At 40.1% G+C, this 15352-nt stretch overlaps 1 long non-coding RNA gene and 1 pseudogene across 1 annotated transcript in view; both read left to right on the top strand.

The window, feature by feature from the left end:
• Nucleotides 1-15352, top strand: part of LOC139035916 (uncharacterized) — a 77444-nt gene that overhangs the window by 18043 nt on the left and 44049 nt on the right. The gene's annotated exons all lie outside the window — the stretch shown is intronic.
• LOC139035943 (S-adenosylmethionine decarboxylase proenzyme 2-like) lies at nucleotides 2217-3744 on the top strand (annotated as a pseudogene).

The raw sequence follows: 15352 nt of genomic DNA, 5'->3' as shown, positions 1-15352 counted from the left end.
AGGGCACACTCCGGCCCCCCAGAGTGTGTCATCACAGCCTGTCTCTTCATCCAGGGGAAGGATGAGCAACCTCTACTGTCTGCCTGATTTTCCTTCCTCACACCACTTACTCTCCATCATTCCCTCATCCTTCTCAACACATACAACACTGTGTCCTGACTCCCTCCTTTATTTTGGAGATGCTCATTTGGGGAATAAAAAGGAGAGGGAATGACTATGGATGAGACATGGGGTAGAAAGTCTCAAAAAATGAAGATATCTTTGAGGTAGAAAAGGATGTCTACTCCTCACAGGTAAGGGCTCTCAACTAGCTGATTGTCCAATGCCAATCAGACAGGAGCAGATATTGTGTTGCTTTCCATCCACTGTGCATGGGCGAGTTTGAACAAGGTATAACAAGGTTTCACCAGGTCACGTTCAGTTGTGTAATGTTGGTATTTGACATGTTGTGTATAGGAATAGGACTGCTTTATGCTCTGGTGGTGAGGGAGGCTGAACTGGGAATGAGGTCCAGTGCAAAATCTTTGTGTGACCTTAGATGTGTTATTGAACTCAAGTCTGTGTGCCCAACACCCAGCGAGGCCAAATAATACCAAAATGTCAGAGTCTGAAGCAGAGAAAATTTTATTGCAGGGCCATGCAAGGAAATGGGTGGCTCATGCAGCAAAGCCCTTTTATAAGAAAGGTGAGGAAGAGATGTGGTTAGTTGTTACAAACTTCTTAGTGTCAGATCCTCTGTTTTTTGAGGTCAGGTCATGATATTCCTGTGAACCTCACCGAAACAAATGTTATTCTCAGTTCTTGCAAGAAAGAACAAGTCCCAAGGTTTGACTTTCACCCTCTGAGGTCCAGGCCTTGACTAACGGAGGGAGGTGCCTGTCCAGGACAGTTAGCATGCCTGGGAGAGCTGGTCCAGCACCCAGTGTGGGTCCTCCCACCAGTGCTAAGCCCGGCTGAAGAGTCAGATCTTAGATGGGGGTGCCTGCAGGGCTAGATCCCACAGACCCTACCCAGCCATCGTAACTGAGGGAGCCAGGCACCCAGGACCCAGCCGGCCCTTAGGTTTTTCATTTAAACTGGACAGAATCACTTGTATAGGACCAATAGAAGCACATGTTATAACAAATACCAATCAAGTGAATTCCTACCTCACAACAATTGCCCTTTTTGGAGAATAGCCCCAGTCACAGAGGGGGACCTGAAGTAATGAGGTACAGCATCCTTGCAACTTAACCCTGACCTCTGGTCACCTCCTAGGGGTAGACCGGTGATCTAAGATGGACCGATTTTTGAAACTCCAACAGAGAGCCTGACACTGGTTTTGCTTATTGGAAGTGTCCATGTATCCAGTTGCTGAGACCTTCGTGGATTGCAACCCATGGAGACTGTCCCTGCCATTAGGTCACAGAAGTGGGGATGGTGGGGGGCTGTTCACTGCTGCTTCAAGTCCTGGGCCTGGCCAGTGGGCAGCTGTGGCAAAGACACAGACAGCTCTGTTCAGCTCTGCAGGACCCAGCCCTTGGCCTGACGCGGGCCACCAGGTCATCTGACGGCCCCACCGCCCCAGGGCCTGAAGGGCCCTGGGAGAAGTTGCAATCCACCTCTCACCACACTCTCTGCTGGGGGCACCACTGCGAGCCTGACTATTGGCCGAGCGGAACCTCTAGCTGCTGTGCTGTGTCTCGCGATAAGTGTCTGGCACTAACTGCGTCACTAAGGGCTGTGCACCTGCCCCGCCCCCATCACATCCGGGTCACTTGCTTGCTGCCAGCTCTATTCCCTCAGATGGCAAACAGGGGCCGCTGAGACACCAAACTGTGTCTGCCTCTGTTTCTAACAAACTCATAATCTTTCGTCTCTCTCTGCCCTCAAAAGAAAAAAAGAAAGTCCGGGTAAATTTTATTAATTCTTTTCTTAAAAAAGAGTCAATGTAAAATTAAAGCAATAAAAGGAGACTAGATTTTGGTAACACAGTTGAATTGGTGGCACTCACAGCAAGGAGAGAAAGGATTTAGTTGATTTTCTGTGGCTATTGGTTGTTTGCTAGTCTTATGGTGATGGAAATGGCACAATTTTTTTAAAGCATCCAAGAAGCTGCTGGACTTTTGGTTCTCCCAGTAGCAACCTGTCACAAACCAAGGATCTGATGAATCTTCAAATCACCCCATGATTCCAGTGGGATATATTTTTGAAAGATGTTTAGTGGTTAGTCATGAGTGTGGCAAAAACTGAAACTTACATATTCAGTGAGAATAGCATGTTTATCTCCAAGAGACAAAGATGTGTGGTACCACCTTCTGTTGAAAGCACTGGTTTCCCTGTTGAACCTTGCTCAGAATTATAGTGATTTTGACTCAGTTCAAAGTTCTTTTATTCTCCGAAGAATTTAATGAAGCCATCTAATCAAGGGAATCCACACTGGAATTTACAGGAAGAAATAGTTTCTTAATGTAATTTTACCAAATGCAGCAGTGTATTGTATCAATTCAGTTCAGTCACTCAGTTGTGTCTGACTCTTTGCAACCCCATGAATCGCAGCACGCCAGGCCTCCCTGTCCATCACCAACTCCTGGAGTTTACTCAAATTCATGTTCATCAAGTCAGTGATGCCATCCAACCATCTCATCCTCTGTTGTCCCCTTCTCCTCCTGCCCCCAATCCCTCCCATCATCTGGGTCTTTTCCAGTGAGTCAACTCTTCGCATGAGGTGGCCAAAGTATTGGAGTTTCAGCTTCAGTATCAGTCCTTCCAGTGAACACCCAGGACTGATCTCCTTTAGGATGGACTGGTTGAATCTCCTTGCAGTCCAAGGGACTCTCAAGAGTCTTCTCCAACACTACAGTTCAAAAGTGCCAATTTTTCGGCACTCAGCTTTCTTCACAGTGTATTGTATAGGACGGATGAATTCTGAGAGTTCATACTGGTATAGGCTGGATTTCCCAGAGACTTGGGTAATCAGTCAGTTGGATCAAATCCAGGAAATACCAATGAGTGAGCTTGACCCAGAAGTTATGGACCAATTTTACACAAAAGATGGTGTTACTGTAAAGATGTCATTCATGAAAGCAGAATTTGTGCTACGTTCTGTCACTGATATCACACTGTTCAGCCCTTGGGGGGATTCAGTGAGTGGCATGAAGTCTTAGGGAACTTATTGGACTGTTCACGCCATTCCCATAACCAGAATTTTCTCATAGTAGCTTTGAAACAAACTTTAGCTGCTGCTGCTGCTGCTGCTAAGTCACTTGGGTCGTGTCCACCTCTGTGTGACCCCGTAAATGGCAGCCCACCAGGCTCCTCTGTCCCTGGGATTCTCCAGGCAAGAGTACTGGAGTGGGTTGCCATTTCCTTCTCCAGTGCATGCATGCATGCTAAGTCCTTCAGTCGTGTCAAACTTTAGCTAGAACTCTTATAATGACCTGTTTAGGAAAGTTGTGAGTTTTTAAGCCAGGAAAATTTTTGACCACCTTGTTTGTAAATCAGAGTTTTAAATGTCCCACACTGCTTTCCTTGCCCCAGAAGATAGAAGTTTTAAATGTCTTGATTGACAGAGGAACTCTATATTTAGTGATTACAATTTTATTTTTACCAGTTTGGCTAAGAAATGATAGTAACAGAAGAACTAATTTAGAAAAAATGAAGAAAAAATACAAAACACATATAGAAGGAAATGATGGCTCCTTTCTATGTATTGATACTGAGGTCCATGCTTTCCATAACCACCACCTCAAGATGCAGAAAGCCCTGGATGTGATGACAGTCTAATCATTTTAGATTGTATGTATTATTATACTGAGGAGTTAGATATCTAGCATGAATGCTCTCTTGTGTGTTTAGATATTCTATACCACTCTTGCTGTGAAACTGAAGTGCTTGTAGAAACAACACTTTATGAAACTTTATAACAGATATGAAAACAATTCAGTTTGGTTTATGTACAGTGTAATATTTCTCCAGGGATCATCCAAAATTCCCCATAGACAAAGCTTTTGTCCTCATTAGGTGTTGGCCTCAACCTAACCATTTGGGACTGGTCTGTTAAATTGCTGTCAGAATTTTACATTCTGCTTACTGCTACTTTCTAGAATATATTCTTTACTAATGTTATTGAAACCAATTTCTACTTCATACAGTTTTTTTTTTTTTTACTATAGCAATTGGCTTTCTTTCCACGAATCAAGTTCTCCTAAGAAAATGATTGCAGTTATTCATTTTTTTGTATTACTATTTTAACATTATAGCTCCCTGCATTCCTAGTACTTTAATTGATTTTTTTCCTCACCTGTGTGTCTCCCCTCTCCCCCTCAAATAAAGCAATGCACTGTTACACTGTGGGTTTATACTAATCTTATCCTCCACAGGGGAAGCTGGGGTAGATCTTGGACTTAATATTCATTTAAGATTTAGAGAATTTGATTTCCTTTTAATTGGCATGGGCTCTTTTGAAAGATAGTGACAAAAACTTATTTTGTTGATTATCAAGGATGACCCATAGAGTATTATAGATTGAGATGTGGGTGAACAGACATAACTGTACAGAAATCATATGACATCTTGTGTTTCCAGTAAATGAGATTCAGTTCAGTTCAGTTCCTTTTCCTGGTCTAGGCCTTTACTAATGTGTAAAATAGTGGTATGCAAGGATTTATTATCACTGAGTTTATTTTCAGGGAGATTGAGTGTAAAGGTTGTACTGGGTTCAGTACATCAAGCTGGCTTGGGTCATTCACTTTGACTTTTACATTAGTAGCCATTTCCATGAAATTCTAGTGGTAATTTCCTGTACCTTGTTTTAAAGCAGAATCAGTGTCTTTTTCATCTTGTGACATAAAATCCTAGGATTTTGTGATGCACATGATAGTATCTAAATTCATCTGCTCCCCTCATTGTGTGTTCCCTTCACTGTGGCTTCACAGGATTGAGTGAATGACTGCACGGGAAGGCAGAATGCTATTCATAAAACATAATGTACAGTGTTCCAGTATAGTTGATGGGAAATGCCTAAATATAGGCTTTCAAGAGTTAGCATCTTCTAGCTATATTTGCAAATACTATGGGATTTAGGCAGCCAAGAGAACAGCAAAGTTAACTAAATTTTGTATTTCTTCTTGTCCTCAAAATGTTTTATTTTTATTTTTGTGTTGATGCAGTGATGTTTGGTTTCTTCTGTATTTATAAATGAACCACATTTCATTGGTGTCTCTAAACATAAAATCTATTTTGTTTGAAATCAAGTGGTTGGAATACTGTTTTGACTTAAAGAATATTGTTAATTGAAACCTTCATTTAAGAAGCTTTCAATCAGTGTGATCAGCTTGATTCTGTAATTAGCATAGCACCTAATGCTTTGGTGTCCTGCTTTTGAGGACCAGTGTTCAGAGTAGATTTTGTTCTTATACAGTATCTAGTGGATATGATAACATTTGTTGGCTCAAAGTTTGTTTTCTTCATCTCATAGATTTAAGAATTATATCTAATGTTGAAAAACTGCACACACTGATACACATTGCAGCAAAGCCTGGAAAAATGATAACTGTAGATTACATAGGGATATAAATTAATCTTAGTATAATTGAAGAGAGAACATTTGGTGCCATAATTTCTTCCTTCACGGTGTTGGATTTAAACCAGTTGAAATGCGTTTCTGTACAACAATGTAAGTATCAATGAAAGTTTGCTCAATTAAAATGTACCTACAAGTTTATTTTCTTTACAGTGCATGCCCAGTCCTGTGCATCCATTGCTACCAGTTACTTATTAGCTATGAACACTTTCCCATCTAATTCCTGAGATAGTGCTTATTCTATTAGAGGAAGAAATGATCTGAGGTGAGAGACACTAGTGGTAGAGGATAGGGAAGGGTGTGGTAGAGGATAGGGAAGGGTGTGGTAGAAATCCAGAAGGTGGGCATGGTCTATAAGACCCAGACCTTGGGGAGTGGGCCCTGGAATCCTCAAGACAGAAGATGCAGAGGTGGTTAAGGCAAACCTCACTTCCTTGATGTTATCTTTGTACCTGTCCTGTGAGCATTGTTCCAGGCTGGGCACTGTGAACAGGCACTGCCTGCCTTCAAGGACTTACCTTTCCTGCAGGGCCACTGGAGTGGGACTTGGGCCACATTTGTATTTGCAAAAGAGAAGTGTTCCTGGTGCCTGTGAGTAGTGTTGGCTGTCATTTACCTTTGGAAAGGGTCTATCCTGAGGGGGCTCACCTTTCCTTTGTGAAAGGAGTTCAGAAGCAGAAGGAATAAGACTTCTCCTCACCAGAGTGTTCTCAAGTCCCGTGGCTGTTGACACCTGGGTGACAAGGGTGGAAGCTTACAGGTGGGCAGGCAGCAGCACTGACAGGGCTGGTAGCAGTCAAGCTCTGAACTACAGGCAGGGCTGAAAAGTGCAGCCCCGGCAGTGAGGTTGGGATTCTGGTCTTCTGAGCATCCTCTCCCTGGACTAGAGAAAATCCTTGCAAAATAGACGATAGGCAGATGATTCTAATAAAGTCTCTGAAATAATAAGTCATTTCTATGTGCCTTAGCCTGGCCTCCTCATCATTTTGAATCATGCAAACAGGAATTTTATATAGGCATACCTCTTTTATTATACTTCACTTTATCGGGCTTTGCAGATTTTTTTTTAAACAAATGGAAGTTTTGTGGCAACCCTGTGTTGAGCAGGTTTGAACAGCATTTTCTCACTTTGTGTCTCTGTGTCACATTTTGGTAATTCTTGCAATATTTCAAATGTTTTCATTATTATTATATTTGTTTTTGTGATCAATGATCTTTGATGTTACCATTGCAATTGTTTTGGAACTCCACAGACCGTGCCCTTGTAAGACAGCAAACTTAATTGATAAATGTTCTGTGTGTTCTGTCTGCTCTACTGACAGATGTTTCCCTGTCTCTCTTCCTTGCCTCTGGCCTTCCTATTCCCCGAGACACATGAACCTTGAATTTAGGCCAGTTAACAACACTACAATAGCCTCTATGTGTTTGAGTGAAAGGAATAGTCGCACGTCTCTCATTTTAAATCAAAAGCTAGAAATGATTAAGCTTAGTGAGGAAAGCATGTCCAAAGCCAAGACAGACCCAAAACTAGGCCTCCTGTGACAGTCAGCCAAGTTATAAATGCAAAGGAAAAGTTCTTGAAGGAAATGAACTCCAATGAACACGTGAATGATAAGAAAGGGAAACAGCCTTATTACTAATCTGGAGAAAATTTTAGTGTTCTGGATAGAAGATCAAACCAGCCACAACATTGCCTTAAGTGAAAGCTTAATTCAGAGCAAGGACCTCTCTCTCTTTTCTGCACATGTGTGCTTTCTTGAGGAACCAGTGGGAGGGAGGAGTATGCACAGAGCCTGCTCAGTCCCCTGCTGGCCTTGTGCTCCTCCAGCACCACCCTTGCTGACCACACCCTGGCTTACCCTTCAGGGAACTTGGGGAGGCCCCCACCCCAGGGCGCAGAAGGGGGCATGGTTCCAACCCACCTTTCCTACATAACCCACTTGTCTACTATCCCGCACACTCACAAAGGGGCTTCATTGTAATTGATGGCTGCTTTGGTTTTCTTAGTCACTTTCTTTTTCATCTCCATGTGTCCTAATTCTCTTTAATTCTGTGACGGCTGAGAGAGGTGAATAAGTTAAAGAAGAAAAGTTTGAAGCTAGCAGAGGCTGGCTCATGAGGTTTAAAGAAGGAAGTCACATCAAAGTGCATGTCTTTAAGAACATTCATGGACTTCCCTGGTGTTCCAGTGGTTAAGACGCTGTGCTTCCAATGCAAGGGTTCCCGAGTTCTATCCCCAGTCAGGGAACTAAGATTCCCTATGCCACAGTGCAGAAAAAAATTTGTGATTTATGGGAAGAAGTCAAAAATGTCAACATGAACAAGAGTTTGAAAGAAGTTGATTCCAACCTTCATGAATGACTACGAGGGGTTCAAGACTTCAGGGGAGGAAGCAACTGCAGATGTAGTGGAAACAGCAAGAGAGCTAGAATTAATAGTGGAACCTGAAGATGTGATTGAAACAGTGCAATCTCATGATACAACTATAACAGATGAGGAGTTGCTTCTTATGGATGAGTAAAGAAAGTGGCTTCCTGAGATGGAAGGTACTCCTGGTGAAGAAGCTGTGAAGATTGTTGAAATGGTAACAAAAGATTTAGAATATTACATAAACTTGGTAAAATAACAGCAGAGTTTGAGAGGACTGACTCCAACTTGGAAAGAATTTCTATTGTGGGTAAATGCTGCCAAACCATTGCATACCACAAAGGAATTGTTTATGAAAGGAAGAGTCAATTAATGTGGAAATTTCATTTTTGTCTTATTCTAATAAATTTTGAAAGTCACTCTAACTGTCAGCAACCACCACCCTGAAGAGTCAGCATCTATCAACATCTAGGCAAGACCCTCCACCAGCAAAAAGATTACAACTTGCTGAAGGTTCAGATGGTCAGTGTTTTTTTTAGCAATAAACTATCTTAAATTAAGGTATGTCCATTTTTAGGCATGTTATTGTATACTTAATAGACTACAGTATAGGGTAAATGTAACATATATGCACCGAGAAACCAAAAAGTTTGTGTGACTTTATTGTGATATTTGCTTTATTCTGTGGCCTGGAATGGAACCTTCAAAATCTCTGATGTATGCCTGTATTGATTGTTATTTCTAATCTCTGACAGAACTTAGTATAATATTCTGTGCATTAATTCTGACTAATGGATTTATTTTTACCTTATTTTTGATGAAAACTGTTGCCCATGAGAGTATCTACTTAGGTTTTAAAAAAGACATTAGATTTTTTTCTTCTATGAATTATTTGATATATATTTTATATAACATATGTCAATAAAGAGGCCCAATATAAAAATGAACACCTATGAACTTACCACATAACTTGAAAGGCAGTCTTTGTGTTCTTCCCAGCTCTTATCCCTCCTTTTTTTGAAATCCTGAATTTTATTCTTAGTATATACTCGTAAAGGCTTCCCTGGTGGCTCAGTGGTAAAGAATCTGCCTGCATTGTAGGGATTGCAGGAGACTTAGGTTTGATCCCTGGGTTGAGAAGATCCTATGGCAGAGGGAATAGCATCCAACTCCAGCCTTCTTGTCTGGAGAATTCCATGGATAGAGGAGTCTGATAGGCTACAGTCCGTGGGGTTACAGAATCAGACATGACTGAGGTGACTGAACACGCATGCATATATCCATAATTGTCTCATATATGTCTACATCTCCAAACAATATAATGTTTAGATTCAGAAGATACTGGCTTTGTTTGGGAGAATGTGGTACAGTGATTAGAAATAATGGTTTTAAAATCAAACTGATTGGGTCGAGATCTCAGACGAACCATTTCCTAGCTATGTGGTCTTGAACACATTATTTACCCTCTCTGAGCATCTGAGCATATACAAATGGGAGTAATTCTCCCCACCTCATCTCCCTCCTGAAGATTCAATGGAATAAGGGATGTTAAGGACCTGTTCTTTTCTTGTCTACCTCCTTCCTCCTTCTGCCTCAGCCTCCCTGGGAACTCCTGTGAAGCACACTCAGCTTTTCACCACTGGCACCTACTCCAAGATACCAGCCTTAAAACAACGAGAATGAGAAGCCCATGCAATGAACAAGAGTACCAGACTGTATTTACAGTCCTTAATCCGTCCACACAGGGAAGACAAATGAGGTAGACAGCGGATAGTGGGTGCCATTACTGGATCATTAATTAGCAACTTGTTTGGCCTTGGCAGGAAATCATTCATCATTTTCAGATGAGGAGAGAACTGCAGAACCTTCTATCTGTCCTCCCTCATTCTGAACCAGTGTGACAGATGCGATTGTCCTCGCCAGAGTTTTCCCTCCCACGGTGCCTTATCCAGATAAGTGACTGGGATGGTGCTGCCCTGTGATCTGCTGAATGCAAGAGCCTGAACTCGGAAGGGGTCTGGGGCCAAAGACTTCCAGGGCTGGAGAACTATGCCAGAACCCCCAAAAGATAAATGAAGGCTTCTGGAACAAGATGAGACGATGAATAAACTATTTGCTTTGAGAATGGACATGATGTTCCAGAAAAATCAACTTTAGCTGCCAAAGTAACCCTTTTAGAGTTCACGAAGAACCACATCAGGGCTCCCACGTGCGAGCTTGTGCTCAGGGCTGGTGTATGAGGCTTCACAGTAATCAAGTGGTGCAGGGTTACTGAACCCCTAGAGCAAAGGAGGAGCCAGAGGCTCAGAAGGCAATAGTTAGTGTCCAAATGAAAATATTTAGGAAGAGGCTGATTTACATTTCAAACCAACATCTGTCTGATTCCAAAACTCAGGCGTGCTCTGTGACACCATCTTGTGTTCCTCAGCAGGCTGACAGGTCTCCATGAACCAGACAGATGCTAGCCAGTAGTGTCTTAACCACTGATTGCCCACTGCCTTTAAACACCCACAGATTCTTTGGGCTGGATAGATGATGCATGATGCATCTTTGGCCTTGTTATGTATATCTAATCTTAGAGGCCCATTGTTTCTTCTTGAAATGATTTCACGTTGGCTAAGGTTTAAAGGCAATGACACATTCATTGTTGGAAGTGAGAGGGAAGTCCGCATTTTCCCCTGTACTGATGAGACAGAGAGACTGTCTCAACCATTTCATCATGACAGGAGACTTTCAGGAGAAGCACATGGCTGAAAGTTCTAAAAGCAAAGGGAAGGAGGTTTAGCAGAAAGAAGCAGGGGAAGGTGTCATTGTGGAATCTCCAACATAAGTTGATAGGTAAAGGCCATGAGATACTAAGGAAATGAATAGAAAACATTGTTTTGAGTCCTTAGGGCTTGGCAGAAGAGAAGGCTCTACAGCCTGGAGCTGGGTGGTCAGGTGATTGGGCTTCTGTACTACCAAGCCTGTGCAAACTGAAGCACCTGGTCCAGGATCGGGGGACGGGCAACATGGTGATTGAGGCTACAGTTGAGTTGTTTCTCCAACAAGAGACTTAAGGTTGGAGGTGGCTATTATTTTTGCCAATCCAATGTACTTAGGGTGAGGGTCTCATGAATAATATTTCGGAATTATCTTAAATAGTCTTAGATTTATAACTAAAATTATTGTCACAAAATCACTTGTAAGTTATATTCTCTGATAGAATTAAGAACAAATTTATTGGTATCTGTCAGTTCAGTCGCTCAGTCATGTCCAACTCTTTGTGACCCCATGAATTGCAGCACACCAGGCCTCCCTGTCCATCACCAACTCCCGGAGTCCACTCAAACTCACATCCATCAAGTCGGTGATGCCATCCAGCCATCTCATCCTCTGTCATCCCCTTCTCCTCCTGTCCCCAATCCCTCCCAGCATCAGGGTCTTTTCCAATGAGTCAACCCTTCGCATGAGGTGGCCAAAGAACTGGAGTTTCAGCTTCAGCACCAGTCCTTCCAATGAACACCGAGGACTGATCTCCCTTAGGATGGAGTGGTTGGATCTCCTTGCAGTCCAAGGGACTCTCAAGAGTCTTCTCCAACCCCACAGTTCAGAAGCATCAATTTTTCGGTGCTCAGCTTTCTTCACAGTCCAACTCTCACATCCATACATGACTACTAGAAAAACCATAGCCTTGACTAGACAGACCTTTGTTGGCAAAGTAATGTCTCTGCTTTTTAATATGCTGTCTAGGTTGGTCATAACTTTTCTTCAAAGGAGTAAGCGTCTTTTAATTTCATGGCTGCAATCACCACCTGCAGTGATTTTGGAGCCCCAAAAAATAAAGTCTGACACTGTTTCCACTGTTTCCCCATCTATTTCCCATGAAGTGGTGTAGAGAGTAGCTACTCAGATTAGAGAAATAAGGTTAAGCACTAAGCTATAATTTTTTCTTGTTTTACTTATACCCCATCCATTCCATCCTTGCTTTAACTGTCCCCTCCCAATGAATCATTTAAAAGAAAACCCAGATATTACATTATTTCATTAATAAATGCTTAACTGTATATTTCTAAGAGAAATGGGTTATTTTTAAAAACATGCCAGTTTTACCTTTATCACATTAAAAATATGAAAAATAATCCACTAATATCATCTGGTAGCCAGTCTATGGTTAAATTTCCCTGATTCTTTTTCAGTTAAAAAATGAATTAAAGTGCAATATTTACATATAAATATTTATATTCATTAAATAAAATTAAATATTTTATTTTAAATATTAATATATTAAATATTAAATTAAATATTTAATTCATTTTAATATTCATTATATATTCATTATATATAATATATATTCATTCTATTATATATATATTCATTCATTATATATATTCATTCATTATATATATTCATTATATATATAATATATATTCATTCATTTTATATATATATATAAAAATAAATATATCTCCCAACCAAAAGTTCCTTCTCCTTTTTTCCCTTTGTTATTTATTTGTTGAAGAAATTGGGTTATTTGTCCTATAGAATTTTCCACATTCTGCATTAGGTGACTTTACTCTGTGGTGCTGCTCCTTTGTCTTGTCTTGTTTAAATTAATAATTAGATCTAGAGGCTTATCAGATCTGGATTTTTTCTAAGACTGTTTCCCAGTTTGTGTCTTTTCTATTGCATTTCATCAGGAGCACTGGGAAACTGGCACCTTTTTTCTCCCTTTCAAGATGTGAAGATTCATCAGTGGATTCAGGCGATATCAGCCTGATCCATCCAGTAAGAAGTTTCTCATCAATCTTCCACCTAATGGATTTGGAAGCTATTGATGATTTTCCAGGCTCATTATTTTATTAAGGTTGCAAAGTGGGGATTCTCTGTAACAGTAATTCTCTCTGCATTTATCAGCTGTAATTATTTTATAACTAAGAACTTTTGATCATCAGCTGGATTTCCTAAAACATAGTTTATCCAGGAATGCCCAAATAAATGCTTGATTCTTTCCAGTTATTTACTAGTTTTTCAGAAAATTCTTTTGTTTTCTAGCAATCTCCAATGTGAACATTGTGGCCTTTTTTTTTTAAATCATTATTGACTCACAGACTTTAAATTCTTTGATATAGTTCAGTTCATTGCAGGCATTGTACTTTTTGATGCTTAAATTGTCCCATCCTTGGCAATTCTTTCAAATTGGCTGCTGGGTCCTTTGACTTTTTTTTTTTTTGTTTTGTAGTCTTGGTTAACTTCCTTGCTTTCTGATATGACAGTCTAGAATCATCTCAAATATTTCTGCAGGGAGGGACCTGAATACTAAGGTCTGCATGCTTGGAGTGATTATTGCTACTTGGTTTTCACTGCCTTAGGTATTTTCAGTGAAAATACATTTTTTTGTTGAGTTAAAAAGTACATAATTCTTTTTATTTGAATAAGAAAAATATGACCATAATGTGCATAGGTTTATTTCTGGGCTTTGTATTCTGTTCCATTGATCTATGTGTTTGTTTTTGTGCTAACACCATGTTGTTTTGGTTAATATAGCTATGTAGTATAGTCTGAAGTCAGGGAGCGTGGTACCTATAGCTTTGTTCCTTTTTTTCTCAAGATTACATTGATTATTCAAGGTCTTTTGTGGTTCCATATACATTTTAAGATTATTTGTTCTAGTTCTATGAAAAATGTCATGGGTATTTTGATAAAGATTGAATTAAATCTGTGGATTGCTTTGGGTAGTATGGGCATTTTAATAATATTTATTCTTCCAGTCAATGAACTTGAGATATTGTCCCATTTCTTTGTATCACCGTCAGTTTCCTTCATTAGTGTCTTATAATTTTCAGGGTATAGGTCTTTCACCTTCTTGGCTAGTTTATTTTTAGCTGTTTTATTCTTTTTGATGCAATTTTATTTATTTATTATTTTTTAAAATTTCTTTTACTTTTTATTTAAATTTTTTTATTTTTAAAATTTACTTATGCTTAGTTGAAGGATAATTGCTTTACAGTATTGTGTTGGTTTCCACCAAACTACAGCTTGAATCAACCATAGGTTTATCCTTGTTCCCTCCCACTTGAACAATTGTTTTCTTGCTTTTTTTCAATATTTCATTATTAATGTATTTTCTATACATATTTTCTATACATAAAGCAAGAGATTCCTGAATATTAATTTTGTGACCTGCAATTCTATGAATTAATTAATTAATTATTTCTAATAGTTTTTTTCTGAATATTTTAAAGTTTTTTAAATGTACTATCATGTCATCTGCGAATAATGACCATTTACATTTTCCCTTCCAATTTGGATGCTTTTTATTTCTTTTTCTTGTCTGATTGTTGAGACTAGGACTTCTAATACTATGTTAAATAGAAGTAGAGTGAACATACTTGTCTTGTTCTTGATTTTAGAGGAAATGCTTTCAGCTTTTCATCATTAAATGTGATGCTAGATGTGGGTTTGTTATAAAGCAAATGACTAACAATGGAAATAAACATAATTAAAGTGAGTGATAAGTAGTGTAAGGAAAAGAAGGAGCAGCCTGAAGGGGATTTTTAATAGATTAGAATGAGTGGCAGAGAAAGCCTTTCTGAGGAAATGATCATTAAGTTGGTGACTGAAGAAGGAGTTGGGGATGGGTCAGGCAAAGATGTGGATAAAAACATGGCAGGCATGGTGAAAATGATGGGAAAAAGTGATGAGGCAGAAGAAGGGATAACTTTTCAAGCTGTGAAAGGATTGTGAGGCTAGACCTTGTGAGCAAAGTGGAGGGTGACAAGAGATGTAATGGGAGGTGTGTGTGAAGGGCAGTTGGCAGCTATCTGGTGGGATTGGGGACTCAATACTAAATTAAAGAGGATGCCACTAAAGAGTTTAAGCAAATGGTATGATCCTATTTATTCTTTAATATATCATTCCAACTTCTGTGTCCAGTATGAATTGGGAAGTATGAGAGCAGAAGTACTAAGAATAGCAGCAGAGATGATTGATTGTTTATTTTCAGGAAATTCATGACAGTGGCTCAACCTGAGGTGGTGGGGTAGAGGTGGAGGAGAATCAGGTTGAGTTCGTTGAGAGGTAGAATGGATCAGAATTATTGGATGGAAGGATTAGACTAGATGAGAAAGAAGAGGGAGGTCTCCAGGATAGCTCCTAGGTCTTAAGCATAAGCAACTAGCTTACTAATGGTGACACTGAAGAGCATCAGATTGAAGGTGGGGGAGACCATCACTTTGGGACATTTTGATATGATTCTAAGAGACGGAATGCATGCATGCTCATGCTCAGTCATGCCTGACTCTTTATGACCCCATGGATTGTAGCCTGCCAGTCTCCTCCATCCATGCAATTCTCTAGGCAAGAATACTGGAGTGGGTTGCCATTTCTTCCTCCAGGGGATCTTCCTGACTCAGGGATCAAACCTGTGTGTCCTACATCTCC

This window comes from Odocoileus virginianus, chromosome 7, assembly GCF_023699985.2.
Source record: "Odocoileus virginianus isolate 20LAN1187 ecotype Illinois chromosome 7, Ovbor_1.2, whole genome shotgun sequence".
NCBI classification, from domain to species: Eukaryota; Metazoa; Chordata; class Mammalia; order Artiodactyla; family Cervidae; genus Odocoileus; species Odocoileus virginianus.
This window is presented reverse-complemented; position numbering and strand designations above follow the sequence as displayed.